The following is a 27,539-nucleotide window of genomic DNA, read 5'->3' on the forward strand; positions in this document are numbered from 1 at the left end:
GAGATTCCACCGCGCCGTCAATGCGGCAGACTGGTTCGGCCGCGCCGCGGAAGCAGGAGAGGTGTCCCGCCGCGCCGCGAATGCAGCTGAGATGTCCTCCTGTGTCGTGGCAGCCTGGGGAAATGTCTCGCGGGTAGGCGAGGACTTTTATAGACGCATGCATGCGATCGTCCATAGCCAGATGGATCAGATCTCCGGCTAGGCGAGGTTGCAGGACAACATGAAAGCCTCTTTTGAAGAGGCTACCGGTGTCATCCGACAACTAAATGAGAGCAATGCGAAGCTCCGGGCCGAGCGCGACCTGCTGATGGCGAAGATCGTCGAAAGTGCGGAGCAGCAGGAGGAGACCACTGCCTTGTTGAAGTGGACCGGCGTCATTGTCAAGAAACTTATGGACGAGAATGCCATGCTACGCATCGAGCATAGAAGGCTAGTGGAGGAATCCGTGGATGCTCTCAAGTAGCATCTTGAGGACAAGAAAGAGCTCATCGCCGCTCACCGCGGAGACTAGTTCCCGCGGCCTGCAGCAACGTAGAGATCAACAAGCCAGATCGTTGTCTTCCTTCCTCTTTTGCCCTTGTGTATTTCAGGCTTTGTCGCATCTGGCTTCTTTTAATTATGTTCCAAAATATGCAAGACAATTTTTATCCACTGCCATCGTCCTTATATTCACCATGCTTGCTATGAGTCACAGTCGATGCTATATAGGTCTGTCGGATCTTACATCAAGATCCGTGCAAAACTTTCTTTTCAGATTTTTATTTTGTTCTCTTCAATCTTAGTCCAGTGAGACATATAGCCACGCCGTAGAATAGGGGCTCGGGTGCCATTAATGGAGAAGTTGGGAGGGCGGTGCGCGGCGGGTAGCGGTCAAACGGCTCTCCTCTCGATGAGCACGCACAGGGGTCTGATTGCACGCCTCCCGTACTCAAATAGCTACCACGCACGACACCTCCTAGCCAATAAAAAAGGGGGCGCGTGGCGGCACATAATTGGTAAGTAGAACGCCCATGGTTTCAATAATACTTGTGTTTCCGATTTGTAACGTGACAGCACTTGTTCCAAAATGACTTGGTTGATTATTACTATGTGCCCCTTCGCAAATCGGACAGAAAAATTACCACAGCATGTTGGTGCCATGTCACGACACCATGCCAAGTTTCATTATTTTCAGGCGTGTTTTGGATTTACAGGAATTAAAAAACCAAGTTTCTTAATCTTTCCGGCTGAGCCATGATGCCCAGATGTTTGAATATCATTCCCACTTCTTGCATGGGACCTAGAAATTCACCCAAGGACATACATGTGATTTTTCAAACAACTTTGGTGCACTAGAGCATGTTCTTGTAGTTCAGATTTGAATTATGCACATTAAATGCGCAGAAAGACAATTAATGTATAAAAAGGCCAAACGAACCCGGAATAATTCCAAAATTTAACACGATACTTCTATTTGGTCTAATCTACCTGTGTAAAAAATTAAGGCGTGAGAAGGCAGTGTACGTATGTCGTTTCGCACACGGAGGTGACATGTTCCCTCTCGGAACCACGAGCCATCTTGAGGGAAGCTCCGGTTTGCAAGCTTACACCAAAGCTTGTCCCAATTCGGCCAACAAATTTACCGTAGCTTGTTGGTGCCATGTCATGACACCATGCCAAGTTTCATGATTTTCAGACGTGTTTAGGATTTACAGGAATTAAAAAACCAAGTTTCTCAATCTTTCTGGACGAGCCACGATGCCCAGATGTTTGAATTTCATTTCTCATCTCTTGCATGGGGCCTATAAATTCACCCAAGGACACACATGTGATTTTTCAACCAACTTTGGTGCACTGGAGGATGTGCTTGTAGTTCAAATTTGAATTATGCACATTAAATGCGCAAAAACTCAATTAATGTATAAAAAGGCCAAACGAACCTTGAATAATTCCAAAATTTAGCATGATACTTTTATTTGGTCTAATCTGCCTGTGTAAATAAATTAATGTGGAAGAAGGTAGTGTACATATGTCGTTTCGCACACGGAGGTGACACGTTCCCTCTCGGAACCATGAGCCTTCTTAAGGGAAGCACCGGTTTGCAAGAAGCGTACACCAAAGTTTGTCCCAATTCGGCCAAAATAATTACCGCAGCATGTTGGTGCCATCTCATGACACAATGCCAAGTTTCATGATTTTCAGGCGTGTTTTGAATTTACAGGAATTAAAAAACCAAGTTTCTCAATCTTTCCGGCCGAGCCACGACTCCCAGATGTTTGAATTCATTCTCATTTCTTGTATGGGACCTATAAATTCACCCAAGGACACACATGTGATTTTTCAGCAAACTTTGGTGCACTGGAGCATGTGTTTGTAATTAAAATTTGAATTATGCAAATTAAATGCGCAGAAACTAAATTAATGTATAAAAATGCCAAACGAATCCAGAATAATTCCAAAATTTAGCACGATACATGTATTTGGTCTAATCTGCCTGTGTTAAAAATATTAAGGTGGGAGAAGGCAGTGTACGTATGTCGTTTCACACACGCAGGTGACACGTTCCCTCTCGGAACCACGAGCCATCTTGAGGTAAGCTCCGGTTTGCAAGAAGCTTACATCAAAGCTTGTCCCAATTCAGCCAAAAATTTACCGCGGCATGTTGGTGCCATGTCATGACACCATGCCAAGTTTCAAGATTTTCAGGCGTGTTTTGGATTTACAGGAATTAAAAAACAAAGTTTCTCAATCTTTCCGGTCGAGCCATGAAGCCCAGATGTTTGAATTTCATTCCCATTTCTTACATGGGACCTATAAATTCACCCAAAGACACACATCTGATTTTTCAACCAACTTTGGTGCACTGGAGCATGTGCTTGTAGTTCAAATTGAATTATGCACATTAAATGTGCAGAAACTCAACTAATCTATAAAAAAGGCCAAATAAACCCGGAATAATTCCAAAATTTAGCACAATACTTCTATTTAGTGTAATCTGCCAGTGTAAAACAATTAAGGCCGTAAAAGGCAGTGTACGTATGGCATTTTGCACACGGAGGTGACACATTCCCTCTCGGAACCACGAGCCTACTTGAGGGAAGCTTCGGTTTGCAAGAAGTTTACAACAAAGCTTGTGCCAATTCGGCCAAAAAAATTACCGCAACATGTTAGTGCCATGTCATGACACCATGCCAAGTTTCATGATTTTCAAGCTTGTTTTGGATTTACAGGAATTATAAAACAAAGTTTCTCAACCTTTTCGGCCGAGCCACGAGGCCCACATGTTTGAATTTCATTCCCATTTCTTGCACGGGACCTATAAATTCACCCAAAGACACACTTGTGATTTTTCAACCAATTGTGGTGCACTGGAGCATGTGCTTGTAGTTCAAATTTGAATTATGCACATTAGATGCGTAGAAACTCAATTAATGTATAAAAAAGGCGAAATGAACCAGGAATAATTCCAAATTTTAGTATGATACTTTTATTTGGTCTAATCTGCCAGTGTAAAAAATTAAGGTGGGAGAATGCAGTGTATGTATGTCGCCTCGCACACGGAGGTGACACGTTCGCTCTTGAAATGGCTAGAACACCTGGGTCTGACACTCCGGCCACTCATCGTATACTCCTGGCGTTGCACTTCTTCGTCATCGATGATCTATGCACCTGCATAATCAGATGAGTTGATGATATGCAACATACATAGTTGAGCAACAGAAAGAAGCAGACTTGGTAAAAATAAAAGCAAAATTTCATAAGCATAAATAACAAAGTTCATCGTACCCAAAATGCCCTACCCAGAGTGATCTTCGCTAGTTGAGGAGGATGATTTAATTACATCACAAATAAAGTTTCATCGTGCATAACTCAAAGTTTCCTCATTCAGAAAGTATAGACTAAACGGACACATTGTCATATATGGACAATCACTCCAACATGTCATGCCATCCATCCAAGTCAGGGAGATAGTCCCCGAGCCTAGTGAAAGGCTTCAGGTCGACATGCTAAACGGCTACACGTGTTCGGATGTCTTCCCGTGTCATTTGTCCTTCTTCGTATAACATCCCTGTTTTTCTGACGACCTCCTTCATGATGATTTGGGCAAGTTCATGTTGGATGTGATAGAACTCAGCTCGAAGTCGATGATCCTCGATATCTCCTAAGTTCTTTGCCCATTGCAGATATGGGCACCGCCGGATGTAGGTGACATGCGAAGGTTCTAGTGATCCTGTATGTACTATAGCATGTGGTGTAGGACATAGAATCCATCATTAAGAGAATCACTCGGTTGCTGGATGCAGCAGAAGTCAGTCTTATGGCTGAAGGCGGGCCCGCCGTCCCTTTTCTTCTTGTCCTTAACCTCTCCACCCCGTGCGCCGTAGTAAAACATAGCATTGTCGAGAACAGACTGGATGTGGGTGTAATCCTTTTTGTTAATGTTCTTCAAAGGGTCCTAGTAAAGAGCATGGGAGTATCGGGGGAAGAGGATGATGAGGACGGCGCGCCAGCTGCTGCGCAAAATAAGTACACCTCAAATTAATTAACCTCCAACGTGCAAATGAATGATTGAAATCAAAGTAAGGATATCCGCACGGATGACTTACAGGGGATGATAAGGCAGGAGAATCGGCTCCTTGTCCTTATTGGCGAGCATGAAATTACAGGAATTAAAAAACCAAGTTTCTTAATTTTCCGGCTGAGCCATGACGCCCAGATGTTTGAATATCATTCCCATTTCTTCCATGGGACCTAGAAATTCACCCAAGGACATACATGTGATTTTTCAAACAACTTTGGTGCACTAGAGAATGTTCTTGTAGTTCAGATTTGAATTATGCACATTAAATGCGCAGAAACACAATTAATGTATAAAAAGGCCAAACGAACCCGGAATAATTCCAAAATTTAACACGATACTTCTATTTGGTCTAATCTGCCTGTGTAAAAAATTAAGGCGGGAGAAGGCAGTGTACGTATGTCGTTTCACACACGGAGGTGACACGTTCCCTCTCGAAACCACGAGCCATCTTGAGGGAAGCTCCGGTTTGCAAGCTTACACCAAAGCTTGTCCCAATTCGGCCAAAAAATTTACTGCAGCATGTTGGTGCCATGTCATGACACCATGCCAAGTTTCATGATTTTCAGACGTGTTTAGGATTTACAGGAATTAAAAAACCAAGTTTCTCTATCTTTCTGGACGAGCCACGATGCCCAGATGTTTGAATTTCATTTCTCATGTCTTGCATGGGGCCTATAAATTCACCCAAGGACACACATGTGATTTTTCAACCAACTTTGGTGCACTGGAGGATGTGATTGTAGTTAAAATTTGAATTATGCAAATTAAATGCGTAGAAACTAAATTAATGTATAAAAAGGCCAAACGAATCCGAAATAATTCCAAAATTTAGCACGATACATGTATTTGGTCTAATCTTCCTATGTTAAAAAAATGAAGGTGGGAGAAGGCAGTGTACGTATGTCGTTTGGCACACGGAGGTGACACGTTCCCTCTCGGAACCACGAGCCATCTTGAGGGAAGCTCCGGTTTGCAAGAAGCTTACACCAAAGCTTGTCCCAATTCAGCCAAAAAAATTACCGCAGCATGTTGGTGCCATGTCATGACACCATGCCAAGTTTCAAGATTTTCAGGCGTGTTTTGGATTTACAGGAATTAAAAAACAAAGTTTCTCAATCTTTCCGGTCGAGCCACGAAGCCCAGATGTTTGAATTTCATTCCCATTTCTTGCATGGGACCAATAAATTCACCCAAAGACACACATTGATTTTTCAACCAACTTTGGTGCACTGGAGCATGTGCTTGTAGTTCAAATTGAATTATGCACATTAAATGCACAGAAACTCAATTAATCTATAAAAAGGCCAAACGAACCCAGAATAATTCCAAAATTTAGCACGATACTTCTATTTAGTGTAATCTGCCGGTGTAAAAAAATTAAGGCGGTTGAAGGCAGTGTACGTATGGCATTCCGCACACGGAGGTGACATGTTCCCTCTTGGAACCAGGAGCCTACTTGAGGGAAGCTCCGGTTTGCAAGAAGCTTACAACAAAGCTTGTCCCAATTCGGCCAAAAAAATTACCGCAACATGTTAGTGCCATGTCATGACACCATGCCGAGTTTCATGATTTTCAGGCTTGTTTTGGATTTATAGAATTATAAAACAAAGTTTCTCAATCTTTTCGGCCGAGCCACGAGGCCCACATGTTTGAATTTCATTCCCATTTCTTGCACGGGACCTATAAATTCACCCAAAGACACACTTGTGATTTTTCAACTAATTTTGGTGCACTGGAGCATGTGCTTGTAGTTCAAATTTGAATTATGCACATTAAATGTATACAAACTCAATTAATGTATAAAAAAGGCAAAACGAACCAGGAATAATTCCAAAATTTAGTACAATAATTTTATTTGGTCTAATCTGCCAGTGTAAAAAATTAAGGTGGGAGAAGTCAGTGTATGTATGTCGCTTCACACACGGAGGTGACACGTTCGCTCTCGGAACCTTGAGCCTTCTTGAGGGAAGCTCCGATTTGCAAGAAGCTTACACCAATGCTTGTCCCAATTCGGCAAAAAAAAACTACCACAGCATGTTGGTGCCATGTCATGACACCATGCCATGTTTCATAATTTTCAGTCGTGTTTTGGATTTATAGGAATTAGAAAACAAAGTTTCTCAATCTTTCCGGCCGAGCCACGACGCCCAGATGTTTTAATTTCATTCCCATTTCTTGCACGAGACCTATAAATTCACCCAAAGACACACTTGTGATTTTTCAACCAATTTTGGTGCACTGGAGCATTTGCTTGTAGTTCAAATTTGAATGATGCACATTAAATGCATAGAAACTCAATTAATGTATACAAAAAGCGAAACGAACCAGGAATAATTCCAAAATTTAGTACGATACTTTTATTTGGTCTGACCTGCCAGTGTAAAATATTAAGGTGGGAGAAGGCAGTGTACGTATGTCGCTTCACACACGGAGGTGACACGTTCGCTCTCGGAACCTCGAGCCTTCTTGAGGGAAGCTCCGGTTTGCAAGAAGCTTACACCAAAGCTTGTCCCAATTTGTCAAAAAAAATTACCATAGCATGTTGCTGCCATGTCATGACACCATGCCATGTTTCATGATTTTCAAGCGTGTTTTGGATTTATAGGAATTAAAAACCCAAGTTTATCAATCTTTCCGGCTGAGCCATGACAACCAGATGTTTGAATTTCATTCCCATTTCTTGCGTGAGGCCTATAAATTCACCCAAGGACGCACATGTGATTTTTCAAAAAACTTTGGTGCATTGGAGCATGTGCTTGTAGTTCAAATTTGAATTATACACACTAAATGCGCAGAAACTCAATTAATATATAGAAAAGGCCAGGCGAGCCCGGAATAATTACAAAATTTAGCACGGTACTTCTATTTGGTCTAATCTGCCCGTGTAAAAAAATTAAGGCACGAGAAGGCGGTGTACATATGTCGTTTAGCACACGGAGGTGACACGTTCCCTCTCGGAACCATGAGCCTTCTTGAGGGAAGCACCGGTTTGCAAGAAGTTTACACCAATGCTTGTCCCAATTCGGCCAAAATAATTACCGCAGCATGTTGGTGCCACGTCATGACACCATGCCAAGTTTCATGATTTTCAGGCATGTTTTGAATTTACAGGAATTAAAAACCCAAGTTTCTCAATCTTTCCGGTCGAGCCACGACGCCCAGATGTTTGAATTTCATAATCATTTCTTGCATGGGACCTATAAATTCATCCAAGGGCACACATGTGATTTTTCAACAAACTTTGGTGCACTGGAGCATGTGTTTGTAGTTAAAATTTGAATTATGCAAATTAAATGCGCAGAAACTAAATTAATGTATAAAAAGGCCAAACAAATCCGGAATAATTCCAAAATTTAGCACGATACATGTATTTGGTCTAATGTTCCTGTGTTAAAAAAATAAAGGTGGGAGAAGGCAGTGTATGTATGTCGTTTCGCACACGGAGGTGACACGTTCCCTCTCGGAACCACAAGCCATCTTGAGGGAAGCTCCGATTTGCAAGAAGCTTACACCAAAGCTTGTCCCAATTCAGCCAAAAAAATTACCGCAGCATGTTGGTGCCATGTCATGACACCATGCCAAGTTTCAAGATTTTCAGGCGTGTTTTGGATTTACAGGAATTAAAAAACAAAGTTTCTCAATCTTTCCGGTCGAGCCACGAAGCCCAGATGTTTGAATTTCATTCCCATTTCTTGCATGGGACCTATAAATTCACCCAAAGACACACATTGATTTTTCAACCAACTTTGGTGCACTGGAGCATGTGCTTGTAGTTCAAATTGAATTATGCACATTAAATGCACAGAAACTCAACTAATCTATAAAAAAGGCCAAACGAACCCAGAATAATTCCAAAATTTAGCACGATACTTCTATTTAGTGTAATCTGCCAGTGTAAAAAAATTATAGCGGTAGAAAGGAGTGTACGTATGGCATTCCGCACACGGAGGTGACATGTTCCCTCTTGGAACCACGAGCCTACTTGAAGGAAGCTCCAGTTTGCAAGAAGCTTACAACAAAGCTTGTCCCAATTCGGCCAAAAAAATTACCGCAACATGTTAGTGCCATGTCATGACACCATGCCAAGTTTCATGATTTTCAGGCTTGTTTTGGATTTACAGGAATTATAAAACAAAGTTTCTCAATCTTTTCGGCCAAGCCACGAGGCCCACATGTTTGAATTTCATTCCCATTTCTTGCACGGGACCTATAAATTCACCCAAAGATGCACTTGTGATTTTTCAACCAATTTTGGTGCACTGGAGCATGTGCTTGTAGTTCAAATTTGAATTATGCACGTTAAATGCGTACAAACTCAATTAATGTATAAAAAAGGCGAAACGAACCAGGAATAATTCCAAAATTTAGTACGATAATTTTATTTGCTCTAATCTGCCAGTGTAAAAAATTAAGGTGGGAGAAGTCAGTGTATGTATGTAGCTTCACACACGGAGGTGACACGTTCGCTCTCGGAACCTCGAGCCTTCTTGAGGGAAGCTCCGATTTGCAAGAAGCTTACACCAATGCTTGTCCCAATTCGGCAAAAAAAACTACCACAGCATGTTGGTGCCATGTCATGACACCATGCCATGTTTCATAATTTTCAGGCGTGTTTTGGATTTATAGGAATTAGAAAACAAAGTTTATCAATCTTTCCGGCCGAGCCACGACGCCCAGATGTTTGAATTTCATTCCCATTTCTTGCACGAGACCTATAAATTCACCCAAAGACACACTTGTGATTTTTCAACCAATTTTGGTGCACTGGAGCATTTGCTTGTAGTTCAAATTTGAATGATGCACATTAAATGCATAGAAACTCAATTAATGTATACAAAAAGCGAAACGAACCAGGAATAATTCCAAAATTTAGTACGATACTTTTATTTGGTCTGACCTGCCAGTGTAAAAAATTAAGGTGGGAGAACGCAGTGTACGTATGTCACTTCACACACGGAGGTGACACGTTCGCTCTCGGAACCTCGAGCCTTCTTGAGGGAAGCTCCGGTTTGCAAGAAGCTTACACCAAAGCTTGTCCCAATTTGTCAAAAAAAATTACTATAGCATGTTGGTGCCATGTCATGACACCATGCCATGTTTCATGATTTTCAAGCGTGTTTTGGATTTATAGGAATTAAAAACCCAAGTTTATCAATCTTTCCGGCTGAGCCATGACAACCAAATGTTTGAACTTCATTCCCATTTCTTGCGTGAGGCCTATAAATTCACCCTAGGACGCACATGTGATTTTTCAACAAACTTTGGTGCATTGGAGCATGTGCTTGTAGTTCAAATTTGAATTATACACACTAAATGCGCAGAAACTTAATTAATATATAAAAAAGGCCAAGCGAGCCCGGAATAATTCCAAAATTTAGCACGGTACTTCTATTTGGTCTAATCTGCCCGTGTAAAAAAATTAAGGCACGAGAAGGCGGTGTACATATGTCGTTTAGCACACGGAGGTGACACGTTCCCTCTCGGAACCACTAGCCTTCTTGATGAAAGCTCCGGTTTGCAAGAAGCTTACACCAAAGTTTGTCCCAATTCAGCCAAAAAAATTACCACAGCATGTTGGTGCCATGTCATGACACCACGCCAAGTTTCATGATTTTTAGGCGTGTTTTGGATTTAAAGGAATTAAAAAACAAGTTTCTCAATCTTTCCGGTCGAGCCACGACGCCCAGATGTTTAAATTTCATTCCCATTTCTTGCATGGGACCTATAAATTCACCCAAAGACACACATGTGATTTTTAACCAACTTTGTTGCACTGGAGCATGTGCTTGTAGTTTAAATTTGAATTATGAACATTAAATGCGCAGAAACTCAATTAATGTATAAAAAAGCCAAACAAACACTACTAGGGAAAAGCCTAGCAGTAGTGCGGGTATTTGGTGTATCAGTAGTGCGGGGTACCGCGCTACTGATACGGCGCTACATCTAACATGTATCAGTAGCGCGTTCTGCCCCACGCTACTACTATACATGGCTAGCAGCAGCGTGCTTTGTTTCGACGCGCTACTGCTAATAGTTGCAACGCTTTTAACTTGGGTGCGCTACTAGTAAGAGCACGCTGCTGCTAACATTTCCCCCTCGCTACTATTAGTTTTATTAGTTTTTGTTTTTTCTGCATATTTGTTTTGTATTTGAACAGGCTTTATACAATAATCTTTAGCATATCATACACATACAAATGTAATCATAGCATCAAATCATGTCATCATCATAATCATCATCCAACACAAAGTGGTCTCTCGTCATCATCTCGAAAATAGCGATACAAGTCTCAATTACTTGGAACTACATCATTATGCATCTAAACAATTATATACGCGAGAAGAGCTATCACTATGAACGGAACTATGCAGTACATGAGTTCGTATCTCTCTCTCGCATTAGCGTGAACCTAAACTAACTACTAGCTGTCGCTCGGAAACCATAAACCGGTACACCTGGGCCTGACACTCCGGCCACTCATTATACTCCTGGCATTGCACTTCTTCGTCATCGATGATCTATGCACCTGAATCGTCACATGAGTCGATGATATGCAACATACATAGTTGAGCAACAGAAAGAGGCAGACTTGGTAAAAATAAAAGCAAAAATTCATAAGCATAAATAACAAAGTTCGTCGTACCCAAAATGCCCTAACCAGAGTGATCTTCGCTAGTCGAGGAGGACGATTTAATTACATCACAAATAAAGTTTCATCGTGCATAACTCAAAGTTTCCTCATTCAGAGAGTATAGACTAAACGGACACGTTGTCATATATCGACAATCACTCCAACATGCCGTGCCATCCATCCAAGTCAGGGAGATAGTCCCCGAGCCTAGTTAAAGGCTTCAGGTCGAGATGCTAAACGGCTACGCGTGTTCGGATGTCTTCCCGTGTCATTTTTCCTTCTTCGTAGAACATCCCTATTTTTCCGACGACCTCCTTCATGATGATTTGGGCAAGTTCACGTTGGATGTGATAGAACTCAGCTCGAAGTCGATGATCCTCGATATCTCCTAAGTTCTTTGCCCATTGCAGATATGGCCATCGCCGAATGTAGGTGACATGCGAAGGTTCTAGTGACCCCGTATGTACTATAGCATGTGGTGTAGGACATAGAATCCATCATTAAGAGAATCACTCGGTTGCTGGATGAAGCAGAAGTCGATCTTATGGCTGAAGGCGGGCCTGCCGTCCCTTTTCTTCTTGTCCTTGACCACTCCACCCTGTGCGCCGTACTAAAACATAGCATTGTCGAGAACAGACTGGATGTGGGTGTAATCCTTTTTGTTAATGTTCTTCAACGGGTCCCAGTAAAGAGCGTGGGAGTATCGGGGGTAGAGGATGATGAGGACGGCGTGCCCGCCGCTGCGCAAAATAAGTAGACCTCAAATTAATTAGCCTCCAACGTGCAAATGAATGATTGAAATCAAAGGAAGGATATCCGCACGGATGACTTACAGGGGATGATAAGGCAGGAGAATCGCCTCCTTGTCCTTATTGGCGATCATGAAATTAACAATGTATTCCCTCGCGTATTCACGGTGCTTTGCGCAGACTCCCAAGAAGCCCGCGTGCATAAAGGACGGGTCAGCGACACGGATATGAGGTATCTGCTCAACCCCGATGAGGTAGTTCATGTGCAAGGCATAAAGGCGGACAAACGTAAAATCCAGCTTCTTCAAGTGAAACATATCGAAGATGTAATCGAATTGAAGGAAGAACTTCTCCGCGGGGAAGTTGTCAACGTATGACAATTGCTGCGGCACGTTAACCACGTAGAGTGGGTATCTTGGATTTTTCGAGGCAATGAGGCCTTTCTCTATCCGCAACACATCGTCATGAAGTCTCCTTAGATCGCAACATTCTAATAAAAAAATAATAAAAAAACATTATAATGGCGCACCGCTCAGGGGTGCGCCATTAGTAATCTTCCCCCTAGCTCCAACTCGCCTGACCCCTTCGTCCTTCCCTCTCGCCAGATCCAGTTCCCCCCCCCCCCCCCGCGCGCGTTGCCCCGACCCACGACGTCGCCGCCCCTACGTGCGCTGCCGCCCCCGTGCCGCCCACCACTGCAGCTCGCCATCGCCGACGCCTCCGCGACCTCGCCGTCGTTGACAGCCTCCCCGCGTCGGCCCCTCGCCGTCTTCCTCTTCGACTACGAGGACCCGGACGAGCTCGGACGCCCTCGAGCCATCCCTTCAACGCCACCGCCGCCGCCGACCCCAACCCCAACCCCGACCCCGACCCCTCCGGCGACCGGCCGCGCCCACCCAGGTACCTATCCTCCTTCCTCCTTCCTCCCTCTCCACCCTTCCTCCCCATTCCATCCCTCCCTCCCCTCGACCATGTCTTGTGTCTCAACACTTCAGGTTTGTGCACTAGGTTTAGACAGACAGTAATAACTAGGTTCAATTAGGTTCAGTAGTGCCATTTGTTCATAGGTTAAATTAGGTTCAATTAGGTTTGTGCACCAGGTTTAGACAGACAGTAATGCCTAGGTTCAATTAGGTTTAGATAGACAGACAGTAATGACTGTGTTCCTAGGTTTAGGCAGACAATGTCTTTCATGCCATTTGTTCAACATCAGACATCATTTGTCATTTGCCACATGTTCAGTTCAGTAGAGATGCAATGCTAGTAATTCGTTCCTTTTCTTCTAAAATTGACATATGGAAGTAATCTATTAATCTGAATTTTGTTACTGATGATGACATGCAATTTGTGCACTGTAGTTTGTTAATATGGACAACTCAGTAGCTAATGCATTCAGTTAACCAAAGTTTAGTTCTTATGTATTGTAATTTGTTAATCTGTTACTCCATTTGTTACTGAATTTTTCTCTTGGGGTTTAGTAGTGAGATAGAACATGCATGGTCCATCATTCAGTTGGAGTATTTCCTAGGTTCAATGAGGTTCAGTAGTGCTAGTAGGTTTAATATTGTTGCTCCTGTGCTATACTTTGACAGCCCGGAGTGCATTAGGGAGTAGTAGCCAATTAGGTTCAGCAGTTAATTGATGGTTTGATACATGATACATTTCATGCACAGGGTGCTAGAGATGCACTTAACTTGCTAAAATCATCCCCTTGTTCTTACTGGTTATAGAAATTCATTGATTGTCCTATGTTTTCTGTCAGGGTATTGTTCAGGAAGCTTGCTTGAGTTTGTGTCCTTTAATTTGTAAATCTGCAGTTCTAGCCACATTTAGGATAAGTTGTTGTATATACTGTCATAAAGTTCAGCAATAACAGGGCATCAACAGTGCTACTCTAGTATCTAGTTGGGGAGGGACAAATGGACAGGGAATTACTTGTGATGCCTCTGAATTACTTGTGATCACATTGATAAAGACTTGTAAAGATGATGATCATCTTTTACAAAAAACAATTTCTGTAAACACGTCAGTAACTTTGCTAGTTTGATGGGTTTTGTCTCCGACCATCGTGTCGTGATGAATTTGCAGGTACCCCGAGAGGCCCTTGAGTTTGCTGGAATGTCGATTAACTTCTGTTCCGGCAAATTCGGGTACTCCATATGTCCTATTTTCAGCAAAGGTCATGCTGAAATTTTCCGTGAATTTTAGCATGACTTTGCTAAAAATAGGACATATGGGGTACTTGTGACTAATGCATGGGCCGGGGTATCTTAGTACTTAATTAAGTAGGATCAACTGCCCCTTTATTCTTGCTGCATTAAACCATAGGTTTTAGGGTGCCTCGGTGTCGATAAGAACCTAAATGATGAAAGCTTAGGCTTTTAGGGTGCCTCGGTGTCGACAAACCCTAAATGATAAAACCTTGGCTTTTAGGGTGCCTCGATGTCGATAAGAACCTAAATGATGAAAGCTTAGGCTTTTAGGGTGCCTCGGCGTCGACAAACCTTAAATGATAAAAGCTTAGCTTTTAGGATGCCTCGGTGTTGACAAACCCTAAATGATGTAGTTTTGAATTATGAACGTAGGATATGTCGTCATCGGACGACGAAAGTATCCCGGGGGAGTGCAACTGGTGCCACGACGATCGAGGTCTGTGCGACATGCCGCACCTGGACGATGATCGGCGCTTCAGCATTAAGCTCGAGGAGACCTTCGAAGTTGAAACGGTACACAACGACGACAAGTGTTATTTTCATAATTAAGCATGACTTCAACTATTTCAATGTGTAATTTTCATCTTTTACAATTCAAGTATAGCTTATCCCATGCCATGCAAGACGCTATGTCTTGGAGAGGATGGATTTTGAAGACCATGAAATTTCTGAAACAAAGAAAATTCACCTAAGGACTCATCACGATGTGGACTTTGAAGTAAATCTATATAATTCTGAGAGCGTAACCCATTTTGGTTGCAAAAATTGGGAAGCATTTTGCAAGATGTATGGTTTTGATGAGGGTATGCTTATCACCATGGATCTTGGTAATCCTGACATCAACCAAGACAATATGGACATTTGGGTCCTTGTTGATACGCCTCCAGTTCTACCGCTATGTGAGTTTCTCAAACATAGTTATTAGCTAATTTATATTGTTTATTTCAAAATAGTTGACAGCTTATTTCCATTGACAGCTTATTTTTATTGTTCAAAGAATGTGCGGGAGATGGTAGACAAAACCCACTACACCGATGGCTCCGAATTGACAACTTATAAGGAGAAAAATCATCTGGTCGGATTTTGTACTGACATTGAGAATTACAATATCCATAATCAAACTCCTCAACATTATGGTAAATACGTGCCACTAGTGCATGTGTTCAACTATGGTAACTACCATGGAGATACCCTGGTAAGATTTTTTACTATTACGACATCCGTGCATCTTTTGCATACTTCTAAAACTAGTACATCATTCCTAACTATGAAGTTATTACTATGTTTTTCAAGAGATAATCCCAGATAATTGTGTGCCACATTTGATGTATCAGAAAGGTAGTCTTAATGTTTTGAACATACAGCCAGGTCATCCTACGAATCTCAACTGTCCATACGAGATTTCTAAAAGAAGTGGAGACATGAAAATCAAAGTATGGAAAAAATGTATGGACAGTCGTAAGGAGCTTCTTGGAAGCAAAAGGAAGCAAAGCGCAAGAATTGGAGACAGGACGTTCTCCATTCTCCATAATGGAGAGTCAGGGTCTATATTGTTTTATGCTATTTTAGCTTAAATAGGTTATTTAGGTCCTTCCTAATACTGATGATCATGTGCTAAGAACAATTAAGTAGGGTTGGTTCGATGACTATCAAGATGATGATCGTATGACTTGTTATTAATAACGAGTAGAAGTTGTATGATGATGATTAGTAGGACTTGTTAGGATTAGTATTACTTCCGACAAACTCGATACTCGCGGTCTCAAGACTTGTAATGTTTTATCTTTGTTAGGTCTTTTGAATTCGGAGACTAATATGATGAATTGTATTCGGAGACTAATCTTCTATTGTATTCGATGAATCTGCTGTTGCTATGTGCTACTATCTATATTCTGTCAAATAATATATTTTGTAACCACTGCAAAAATCAGAAAAGTAAAAAAAAATAAAACCTAATATTCATACTAATGGCGCATCACTACAGAGTGCGCCATTAGTATGCCAAAGTATACTAAGGGCGCATCACCAAACAGTGCGCCATTAGTATGCCAAGTATACTAATGGCGCATCCATCTGCAGTGCGCCATTAGTGTGCCAAAGCACATGGTTAAATATGGCCCCTGGGAGGCATACTAATGGCGCATGGTGTTATATACTAATGGCGCACTGTGTGGTGCGCCATTAGTATACCAGATACTAATGGCGCACCAGTGGTGCGCCATTAGTAATAAATACTAGTGGCGTGATACTAATGGCGCACCAGAGATGCGCCATTCGTCGGCAAAACTGGTGCGCCATTAGTAGGCCTTTTCCTAGTAGTGTCGGAACCACGAGCCTTATTGAGGAAAGCTTCGGTTTGCAAGAAGCTTACAGCAAAGTTTGTCCCAATTCAGCCAAAAAAATTACCGCGGCATGTTAGTGCCATGTCATGACACCATGCCAAGTTTCATGATTTTCAGGCGTGTTTTAGATTTAAAGGAATTAAAAAACAAGTTTCTCAATCTTTCCGGTCGAGCCACGACGGCCAGATGTTTGAATTTCATTCCCATTTCTTGCATGGGACCTATAAATTCACCCAAAGACACACATGTGATATTTCAACCAACTTTGGTGCACTGGAGCATGTGCTTGTAGTTCAAATTTGAATTATGCACATTAAATGCGCAGAAACTCAATTAATGTATAAAAAAGCCAAATGAACACTACTAGGGAAAAGCCTAGCAGTAGCGCAGGGTACCGCGCTACTGGTACAGCGCTACAGCTAACATGTATCAATAGCTCGTTCTGCCCCACGCTACTGCTATACATGGCTAGCAGCAGCGTGCTTTATTTCGATGCGCTACTGCTAATAGATGTAGCGCTTTTGACTTGGGTGCGCTACTAGTAAGAGCACGTTGCTGCTAACATTTTCCCCCTCGCTACTATTAGTTTTATTAGTTTTTGTTTTTTCTGCATATTTGTTTTGTATTTGAACAGGCTTTATACAATAATCTTTAGCATATCATACACATACAAATGTAATCATAGCATCAAATCATGTCATCATCATAATCATCATCCAACACAAAGTGGTCTCTCGACATCATCTCGAAAATAGCGATACAAGTCTCAATTACTTGCAACTACATCATTATCCATCTAAACAATGTTATACGCGAGACGAGATATCACTATGAGCGGAACTATGCAGTACATGAGTTCGTATCCCTCTCTCGCATTAGCGTGAACCTAAACTAACTACTAGCTGTCGCTCGGAAACTGTAAACCGGTACACCTGGGCCTGACACTCCGGCCACTCATTATACTCCTGGCATTGCACTTATTCGTCATCGATGATCTATGCACCTGAATCGTCACATGAGTCGATGATATGCAACATACATAGTTGAGCAACAAAAAGAGACAGACTTGGTAAAAATAAAGCATAAATTCATAAGCATAAATAACAAAGTTCATCATACCCAAAATGCCCTAACCAGAGTGATCTTCGCTAGTCGAGGAAGACGGTTTAATTACATCACAAATAAAGTTTCGTCTTGCATAACTCAAAGTTTCGTCATTCAAAAAGTATAGACTAAACAGACACATTGTCATATATCGACAATCACTCCAACATGTCGTGCCATCCATCCAAGTCAGGGAGATAGTCCACGAGCCTAGTGAAAGGTTTCAGGTCAAGACGCTGAACGGCTACACGTGTTCGGATGTCTTCCCGCGACATTTGTCCTTCTTTGTAGAACATCCCTGTTTTTCCGACGACCTCCTTCATCATGATTTTGGCAAGTTCGCGTTGGATGTGATAGAACTCAGCTCGAAGTCGATGGTCCTCAATATCTCCTAAGTTCTTTGCCCATTGCAGAATATGGGCATCGCCGGATTTAGGTGACATGCGAAGGTTTTGGTGATCCCGTATGTACTCCAGCATGTGGTGTAGGACATAGAATCCATCATTAAAAGAATCACTCGGTTGCTGGATGCAGCAGAAGTCGGTCTTATGGCTGAAGGCGGGCATGCCGTCCCTTTTCTTCTTGTCCTTGACCTCTCCACCCCGTGCGCCGTAGTAAAACATAGCACTGTTGAGAACAGACTGGATGTGGGTGTAATCCTCTTTGTTAATATGTTCTTCGACGGGTCCAAGTAAAGGGCGTGGGAGTATCGGAGGTAGAGGATGATGACGACGACACGCCCGCCGCTGTGCAAAATACCTACACCTCAAATTAATTAGCCTCCAACGTGCAAATGAATGATTGAAGTCAAAGGAAGGATATCCGCGTGGATGACTTACATGGGATGATAAGGCATGAGAATCGCCTCCTTGTCCTTATTGGTGAGCATGAAATTGACGATGTATTCCCTCGCATATTCACGGTGCTTTGCGCAGACTCCCAAGATGCCCTCGTGCATGAAGTACGGGTCAGCGACACAGATATGAGGTATCAGCTCAAGCCCGGTGAGGTAGTTCATGTGTAAGGCATAAAGGCGGACAAACGTAAAATCCAACTTCTTTAAGTGAAACATGTCGGAGATGTAATCGAATCGAAGGAAGAACTTCTCCGCGGGAAGTTGTCGATGTACGACAATTGCTGCGGCACGTTAACCACGTAGAGTGGGTATCTTGGATTTTTCGAGGTGATGAGGCCTTTCTCTATCCGCAACACATCGTCATGAAGTCTCCTTAGATTGCCGAATCTGGCCCCTAGCGCTGCTTTAGGTAGGATTGGTTCACCGGGGATATGCCATTTTGCCACATTGGGGATATCTATACGGTCTTGAACTCAAGGCTGCTGAGGCAGTTGGATCATAGAAGCAGCTTTGTTGTTGCCTTTCCTCGGTCTCTTCCTAGGCTTCTTTGCTACCGGAAGGTCGTCTATAATACATTCAGCCTCCGGAGGCGGCAATTCAGGCACCGACTCATAACGCTCAAACCCTGAGTAGGCGCCAGTATTGAGGTACTGTTCACTGTCATCGACATCCTCATCCTCATCTATGGCGACGTCACTAGCGACTAATGGAGCCTCTTCCTCAACCCTTCTGCTATCACCCAGCACGACAACCGACGGTAATTGGGTATGTGGGTGTTGATGTTCATACCTAACTGCGTGCTCGTGGGTGTGCTAGCTCCTGGCCGCCTCCATACGAAGCAGACTCTTTGGCCACAACAGGACCCACCCATTGCAATAACCAAGCCGCCACGGGGTCTCGTTGTCATCCCCCCTAGTACCGGAGGAGCCAAATTCTCGTGGCCCGGTTTGACACTGGCCACGAAAACCTTGAAGACGTCCGGGGGGATCGGCCGGCCGTGGAACAATGGTTCCTTCGGCTTCATTATCATCGCCTTCCCCACGTCCACCTTCTGATCACCGATGTTGTACAATATGGTGCACGGGGTTATGTCGCCCTGCAAAGACATGTCTGCGACGTGAGACATCCAAAAGGCAACAGAAACAGGAGATTATACATTTATTAAGAGGGCCGGTGTGACAGATACCGTGAGGGCGTCGAGCTCAGTCAAAGATGAAGCACTGTCGAGCACGTTCGATGCCGGAGCCACTGCCAGAGCAGGTGCGGGAGTAGGTGCAGGTGCTGGTGCAACGCTAGTCGAGTTGCTCCCGAAGAAGTCAACAAGGGGAAAGTCCGCTGCATTTTTTTCTGGATTTTCCCTGCTCCAATAGAAAACGGCCAGAACCAAGACAGTAGACATATCTGCAACCACCTCTTTTGCAGCAGCTACCGCTATTGCGACTGTCTTAGATGATTTCTTCTCAACCGCAATCTCAACCTTCTTGTCGATGTTTTCTTCAGTTAACCTCTGTCTTTCCTTTCTCTCCTACGTGGTGTCATGGTAGTACTTCTTCCATGTGGCGCCATCTCTGACACCGCGCACACGTCCATATGACGGCCAAGTGTCCACCGGGAGTCGTTTCAATATGTTCAATGCTCGGTTGAATGGGGTGTCCCACTAGGGCCTCGCCAACGCCTCAGATGGTGAGTCTCTTTTGGCCGCAATCCTGTGCTGCTCTCTCTGCAAAAGGAACAAGGATCATTTACAAATATGACTAAACGTGCAGTCGAATTGATCAGAAACTTAAATTACCAGCAGTCTCATGAACTCCGTCGTGATCGGGTCCGTCTTGAAAACCTTCTTGACTGAGTCCCAATGGTGTCGTGCCCTGAGGACGTCACGCTCCTGCGGGACGGTGAAGTCCGCCAAGGGGTCTGGGATGCCCAGACTTTCCCATTCCGCGTCCTCCTTGGCCCATATGGATCTCTTCCCACCGTAACCACGGCTTCCGAGGTGGTGCCACCCCATGTTCCTCTGTTGAAGCCCCTTCATGTACTTTGACTTTTTTTGGCAGCTTCGGCCTCGCAAGCCGCCTTGAATATTTCAAAGTGCTCTTCCGTGATTGTCGGATTATCCTTTACAATCTCAGAGTAGGGTTCCTTTTTATTGACTATCTGATGTTTCACCCTTGTTTTCCAGGCGGCCAACGCGTCGCTAAACTTGGTCATGGCGTGTTTGTTTATCTTGTTCATTCTCGGGTCCTTATCTGGATCTTTATAATCCTTTTCATTCCGGCCCGGGAATAAGAATATCGGGTGCAGCTTCTTTAGGAGGGAGGGCCTCATATTATCTACCTTATGTAGTTTCTCATTGTTGATGGTGGCGGTTGTCCGTACGATGCAGCCTATTTCATTGCTGTAGCACGATCTCGCTTCCTCGGACGCTATTGGCTCAAAAATGTCGTGGCCCATCTCCGTGACCACCAGTCTAGTAGTTATGAGCTAGTTTGGGCGTCGTGGCCTCTTTGCCTTCGGTTCTAGACCTACTCATCATCGGTCGGTGTCTCATCGCCGGTCTGCATGTCAGTATCAGTCCCCGATGCGACAGGTGGGCCTAGCAACAACATCCGTTTATCGTCAGCAAGGCTCAAAAATTCGTTTGCCGCCAGGTAGACGTCATCGCAATCACCAGAACTCTGTCCTTCATCGTTGCTAGCCATGTTTCCTACGATTAAATCTAGTCAATTAATTCTAGACCTAATAAAATGAATAATGACATAAAAAAGGCCTACGTTTTGCAGGAACGTTGACTCCTTCCCGGTGTGGTAAATCCCGGGCACTCGATATGTCCTAGTTTGTAGCACAAGTCATGCCGAAATTCATGGAAAATTTTGGCATGACCTTTGCTAAAAAGTGGACAAATCGAGCACCTGAAATTTGCCGGAATGGAAATGAATCAACATTCCGGCAAAACATAGGCCACTCGGCTTCATTCCCTAGAAACTACAAAAGGCCATTTGGGCACAATCGAACCACTTCAATGGAAAGATATAACATGACCACTTTAATGAAAATATATAATCAATAATAATAGTCTAGGAAGGGAACATCTTTAAAATAAAACTTGCCTAAATTATTTTCCTAGAAAAATTGTGGTCTTTTCAAAAATCAAAAACCTTTGCAAAATGATGTTACTTAACACTTCTCTGCCAAGGACAGAACCCAAATTTTGTTCTAGCTATACCTCTCTCTCTCTCACACACACACACACATTATTTTCTCTAAACCTTCTCTGCCTAGGACAAAACCCAATCAAATTGCAAAGCAACTTTGTCGGTGTCAAAACCAGCGGATCTCGGGTAGGGGGTCCCGAACTGTGCGTCTAGGCCGGATGGTAACAGGAGGCAGGGGACATGATGTTTTACCTAGGTTCGGGCCCTCTTGATGGAGGTAAAACCCTAAGTCCTTCTTGATTAATATTGATGATATGGGTAGTACAAGAGTAGATCTACCATGAGATCAGAGAGGCTAAACCCTAGAAGCTAGCCTATGGTCTGATTGTATGTTGTGATTATTGTCCTACTGACTAAAACCCTTCGGTTTATATAGACACCGGAGAGGGTTAGGGTTACACAAGGTCGGTTACAAAGGAGGAGATATCCATATCCACCTCAACCTTCTCCAACCATGTCCGGAGCGGGAGGCAAGTGGATGGTCTCCTCCGTCACGGAGGGAGACATCAAGAAACTGAGGAGAGCCGGATACCTGCCCGACGACATCGCGCACCGGCTCCCAGATGAGGGGCAGCTCATCCCCACCCCCAGGCCCCATGAGAGGGTAGTATTCCTCACCCATTTCCTCTGTGGACTAGGATTCCCTCTCCATCCATTCGTCCCGGGGCTCATGTTCTATTACGGCCTGGATTTCCACGATCTGGCCCCGAACTTCGTCCTCAACATCTCGGCGTTTATCGTCATGTGTGAGGCCTTCCTCCGCATCAAGCCCCACTTCGGCTTATGGCTGAAGACCTTCAATGTCAAGCCAAAGGTGGTGGCGGCCGCCAGGCGGAGTGCGGAGGCGCCATGGTGGGCAAGATGCCCAACATAACATGGCTTGAGGGCTCCTTTGTGGAAACCATAAAGAGGTGGCAATCGGGGTGGTTCTATATCACCGAGCCGCGCGACCCTACATGGGCAGCGGCCCCCGAGTTCTGATCTGGCATCCCCACGCGGCTCACCTCCTGGAAAGAGAAGGGCCTGTCCTGGGGTAGTTCGAAAGAGCTGACCGGACTCCAAACATGTATTCAAAACATGGTGGACAAGAAGCTCAAGCTTGTCAACATAGTCCAAGTTATGCTCATCTGCCGGATACTCCCGTGCCAACAACGGGAGTTCAACTTGTGGGAGTTCAATCCGGCGCAGCACCGAACTCTGAACAGGCTCTTTGACACGACTCATGAAGACGCCTGGAGGGTGCTGTTCAAAAGTGCCGAGCCCCCCCCCCCCTATTACAGAGGATCACGGATTCAGCGTGAAGCGCCAAGCCGGTGCGGTAAGCTGCTTTACCTTTCATAGGATACTTATTTTTTCACATAGATTGACTCTATGCGGGATCTAAACTCCCATACCTTTAACGGGACTAGCAGAAGATGGCCGGACAGATCGACTGTCCGGCTCCTTTTCCCGAAGGCCCCGCAGACGCTCTTCTGGCGAAGATGTTGACTCCGGCCCCTTATACGGTGCCGGAGAAGACCAAGAAGGCCAAGGGAACTCGAAAGAGTTCCCGACGCCAGGCGTCGTCGGACTCACCGTCCGATGACTCTGCGGCGCACTCTTCCATCGAAGACGAGGAAGAAGAAGAAGAAGAAGAAGAAGAAGAAGAAGAAGAAGAAGAAGAAGAAGAAGAAGAAGAAGAAGAAGAAGAAGAAGAAGAAGAAGAAGAAGAAGAAGAAGATGCTCCCCCACCGACTGGGGGAGACAGGAAAAGGAAGGCCGCCCCAACTGGGGGGGCGAAGGGTCCAAGAAGGGAAGGACTCTCCTTCCGGACAGCTCCACCACCGCCGACGAAGGCGAAGGCGAGTGGTTGCCCAGGGCCAAGCCCCCGGGGAGATCGTAAGTATTTGGATACCAAAGTAACCCATAGGATTCCTTTGTCGCACTGCTTTCCCTAACGCCGAACACAATTATGCAGGCCGCCCCGAGCCAGTATCGATGTATCGTCCGACGGATCCTTGGGCTTATCGGACATGGATAGCGATCCAGTCCCGACTGCCACCTCCCCTCATCCTGCCGACGATTCCGAGGTGTTGTCTCAAGAGGCACCGGATCGAGGGGAGACAGTCCCAGAGGCGCCTCAAGGCGACCTTCCGGACTCCGAGAGCCGAGGGGACGGAGCCCCCGAGAGCTCCGAGTTCGGCCCTCAGCCGAACACCGCGCTGGACCCTCCAGCGGTTCCGGGTTCGGGTAGGCGGCCTCCTTCTAAGAGGGGCAAGACGCCTGTGCCGGTGACCTCTGTCCATCAAGAGGCACCGGACAATCTGCTGGAAGCATTTCACAGTGCTTCCATCGACGAGGAGCACCACACTATCATGAGTGCGGTGATCCAGAAGGTTCAGTCCACCAAGAGCGGATTGACTGAAGCCTGTGCCAGCCTTCTAACAGGCTTTGAAGTAAGTGTTTTAAAATGTAGTAGAAATATTACCGCATAGACAGTAGCCCCTGATGCTTTGTTCGGTGCTCACAAAGAAAAGCCGAACAGAGGATCAAATAATATCGCAGGAGTCTAATATAAGTATGTCAATATGCGTATGCAGGCTTCGCTGCTGGCGTCCGCCGCACTGACTGCGGAGGTCGCCGTGCTGAAGCAGGACCTCGAGGGGTCCAGGAAAGAGCTCGGCCTTGTCAAGAGGCAGCTCGAGGAGAACAAGGGTAAGTAATACCCTGTCTATAGAAATGTATATATAAAAAAGGACGTGATTGCAAAATGACAGGATCATTGTATGTTTGCCAGGGGCCACGACCGAGGTGGCGACCCTAAAGCAAGCGCTAACCAAGGCCGAAGATAAAGCGGCCAAGGAGCGCACCGAGCGAGAGAAGCACGAGGCTCGGGTGGGTGAGGTGCAGCAGGAGCTCCAGGCTCTCGTGGCGAAGCACGAGGCATTGGAGCTTGACTCAAAGACGCGGGAGTCTGAGCTTGCCGCGGCCCTCGAGAGTGTAAAAAGTGCCAAGGCCGAAGCCCAAAAGGCCCTCCAAGAGATCGACGCTATGAAGAAGATAGCGGCGGGTAAGGATTTCTATATGCAAAGCCAGCATGTAAAAGTAAATTACCGATTACTTACCCGGATCTGGAGCTCTTCAGGAGCATTCGCAGATTTGCCCCGCAGTGTGTCCGATGCCGCACAATTTTACCAGGCCGAGGACGGAAGCTCGACGGAGAAGCTGTTCTGGTCTCAGTATGCTGAGGCCAAACATCCGGTGCCAATGAGCGACCAGCTGAAGCAGATGGTCAAGCTACATAAGGCGGCCGATCTCGCCATGAAGAGCTTTATAGTCCGGCTGTGGCCTGGCGACGCCCTTCCGAACAGCTTCTTCGGCCTGGTGAGGCGGCTTGTGGATGCCTGCCCGCGGCTGGAGGTCGTCAAGCGATCTGTCTACATTGAAGGTGCACGTCGGGCTTTCGCCCGTGTGAAATTGCAGTGGGTCAAGCTAGACGCCGTGAAGCTGATCAAGGAGGGGCCGCCAGAGGGCAAGGAGCACCGCCACCCCGAGATGTACTACGAGGGTGTTCTGCCGGGTGCCCGTATCATCGCGGACGAGTGTTCAAAAGATGTAATATTTGAAAACTTGCTCGTTTTATCCTGTATTTATGAAAACATGTTTCATATGCGCTATGCAACGCTTGTTTGAATTTAAAATATTACCTTCTGTTTGGTTGTTTATCCAATCTGAGAGATGGCTAGTCCTCGGCTTCTGCCCCCATGCCACGAGTGCTGGGGTGTTCGGGATAAACCTGAGCACTCTTGTTCCCATATTTGGGTCCTTCGAGGGAGGTGCTCAGCACAACGAACAAGGCAACCGGACTAATAATGCTTTATCACTCTCACTTAGCCATAGAATTCTATAATTTTAAATTTGGGCTGGGCGAAGCCCTTGGTATTCGGAAGGCCGAATTCGGGGCGCGATACACGCCTGTAAGCCGGACAGGGCCGGCCCCTCGCCCTAAGCGGCATAAGTCTTTAGGGACTCGAAAAACCTCGCCGAACAGCGACCAGTCTCTCGCCTTATCATGACAGTCAGTTTTAGCTTTCTCTACTGAGGTGCTAAGCCCGGCAGAACCGGGGCACAATCGCAGTAGTTCTCCTAGCGCTACCTTAGCCGATAGAGCAGAACGTAAGGTACCAAAACATAGGAGCCGGGCAAACCCAACATTTGACCAAAGACATGATTCGAAGCTGATGCATATAATGCCATAAGTTCGGGGTGCCGCACTTGTGAAAGTGTTCGTACTTTTCACACCATATTGTGAGGTACGTAAGCCCCTGGTGTATTAGCCGTACCAAGGTGTACGGTTGCAAGGCGTCATTAATGAACACATAGATATATATATAACAAGAATGCAATAATAGTCGTATTGTCATGCATTGTTTATTAAAAAATTGCGTTAAAGCAGAGTGATACAGATAGTGCGATAAGAAAAGAGTAGGACTATGTCCCTTCCAAGGGCGAGCTGAGGAATGATATTAAATCGAATTGTTTGCTCGCTACTGTAATCAACCTGGGAATTTCGTGGTATGACGTAGCTGTCTGCCTCCTTGGTTGCTGCATCATGTGTTCGGCAATAGTGCTTCCGGACAGTGTTTCCATAGATTAAGGTCCTAAAAAAGAAAAATGACCAAACGGGAAGCCCCTAGTGCGGTATAGGCCGCGTTTTGGGGCATGCCGCAGTTGTGCCCCCTCCCCACCTGTGCCCATGGTATTTTTAATGTGTAATTATGTACGCGCTGCACGAATATCGCCGTTGGGCTGGGATTGGGGTGGCCGCCGTATTGCTACACGAGCTCAGATCGCGCCAGGCGGTCTATTTGCCGATTGCCCCGGGCGCGCTTGAAGGTGTCCGGGCTTTGAAGCACCGAACTGGTTGATTTCCTTGAAAGGCTGCTTTGCGCTTCTGCTGCGAGGGCCGCGGTGTGCTCCTCTGTTCGGAGAGAGCGCTCTGTGTTTCCATTGACTGTAATAACTCCGCGAGGTCCTGGCATCTTGAGCTTGAGGTATGCATAGTGCGGTACCGCATTGAATCTAGCAAATGCGGTTCGCCCAATAATAGTGTGATAACCACTGCGGAACGGGACTATATCGAAGATTAACTCTTTGCTTCGGAAGTTATCCGGGGATCCGAAGACCACTTCCAGTGTAATTGAGCCTGTGCAATGGGCCTCTACACCTGGAATGACGCCCTTAAAGGTTGTGCCCATTTTCCGCACCGTGTCCTGATAAAGCAGGTTCAGGCTGCTGCCGCCATCCATAAGGACTCGAGTGAGGTGAAATCCGTCGATGATTGGTTCTAGGACCAGTGCGGCGAATCCACCATGACGGATACTAGTGGGGTGGTCCCTGCGATCGAAGGTGATCGGACATGAGGACCAAGGGTTGAACTTTGGGGCGACTGGCTCCAACGCATATACATCCCTGAGCACACACCTCCACTCCCTCTTGGGGATGTGGGTTGCGTATATCATGTTCACCGTCCGCACTTGCGGGGGAAACCTCTTATGTCCTCCAGTGTGCGGCTGCCGGGGCTCCTCCTCGTCATCGCTATGCGGCCCCTTGTCCTTGTTTTTGGCAATTAGCTTGGCGGCCTGCTTGAACACCCAACAATCCCTGTTGGTGTGATTGGCTGGCTTGTCTGGGGTGCCGTGTATTTGACACGAGCGATCGAGTATACGGTCCAAGCTTGACGGGCCCGGCGTACTTTGTTTGAATGGCTTTTTCCGCTGACCGGGTTTAGAGCCTTTGAATCCGGCATTGACGACCGTATCCTCAGTATTTTCGCTGTTAATGCGGCGCTTATGCTTGTTGCGACGTGACCTGCTATTGCCATCCTTGGTA

Source organism: Triticum urartu, chromosome 7A (genome assembly GCF_056163025.1).
Source record: "Triticum urartu cultivar PI428250 chromosome 7A, HENAU_Tu73, whole genome shotgun sequence".
Taxonomy (NCBI): Eukaryota; Viridiplantae; Streptophyta; class Magnoliopsida; order Poales; family Poaceae; genus Triticum; species Triticum urartu.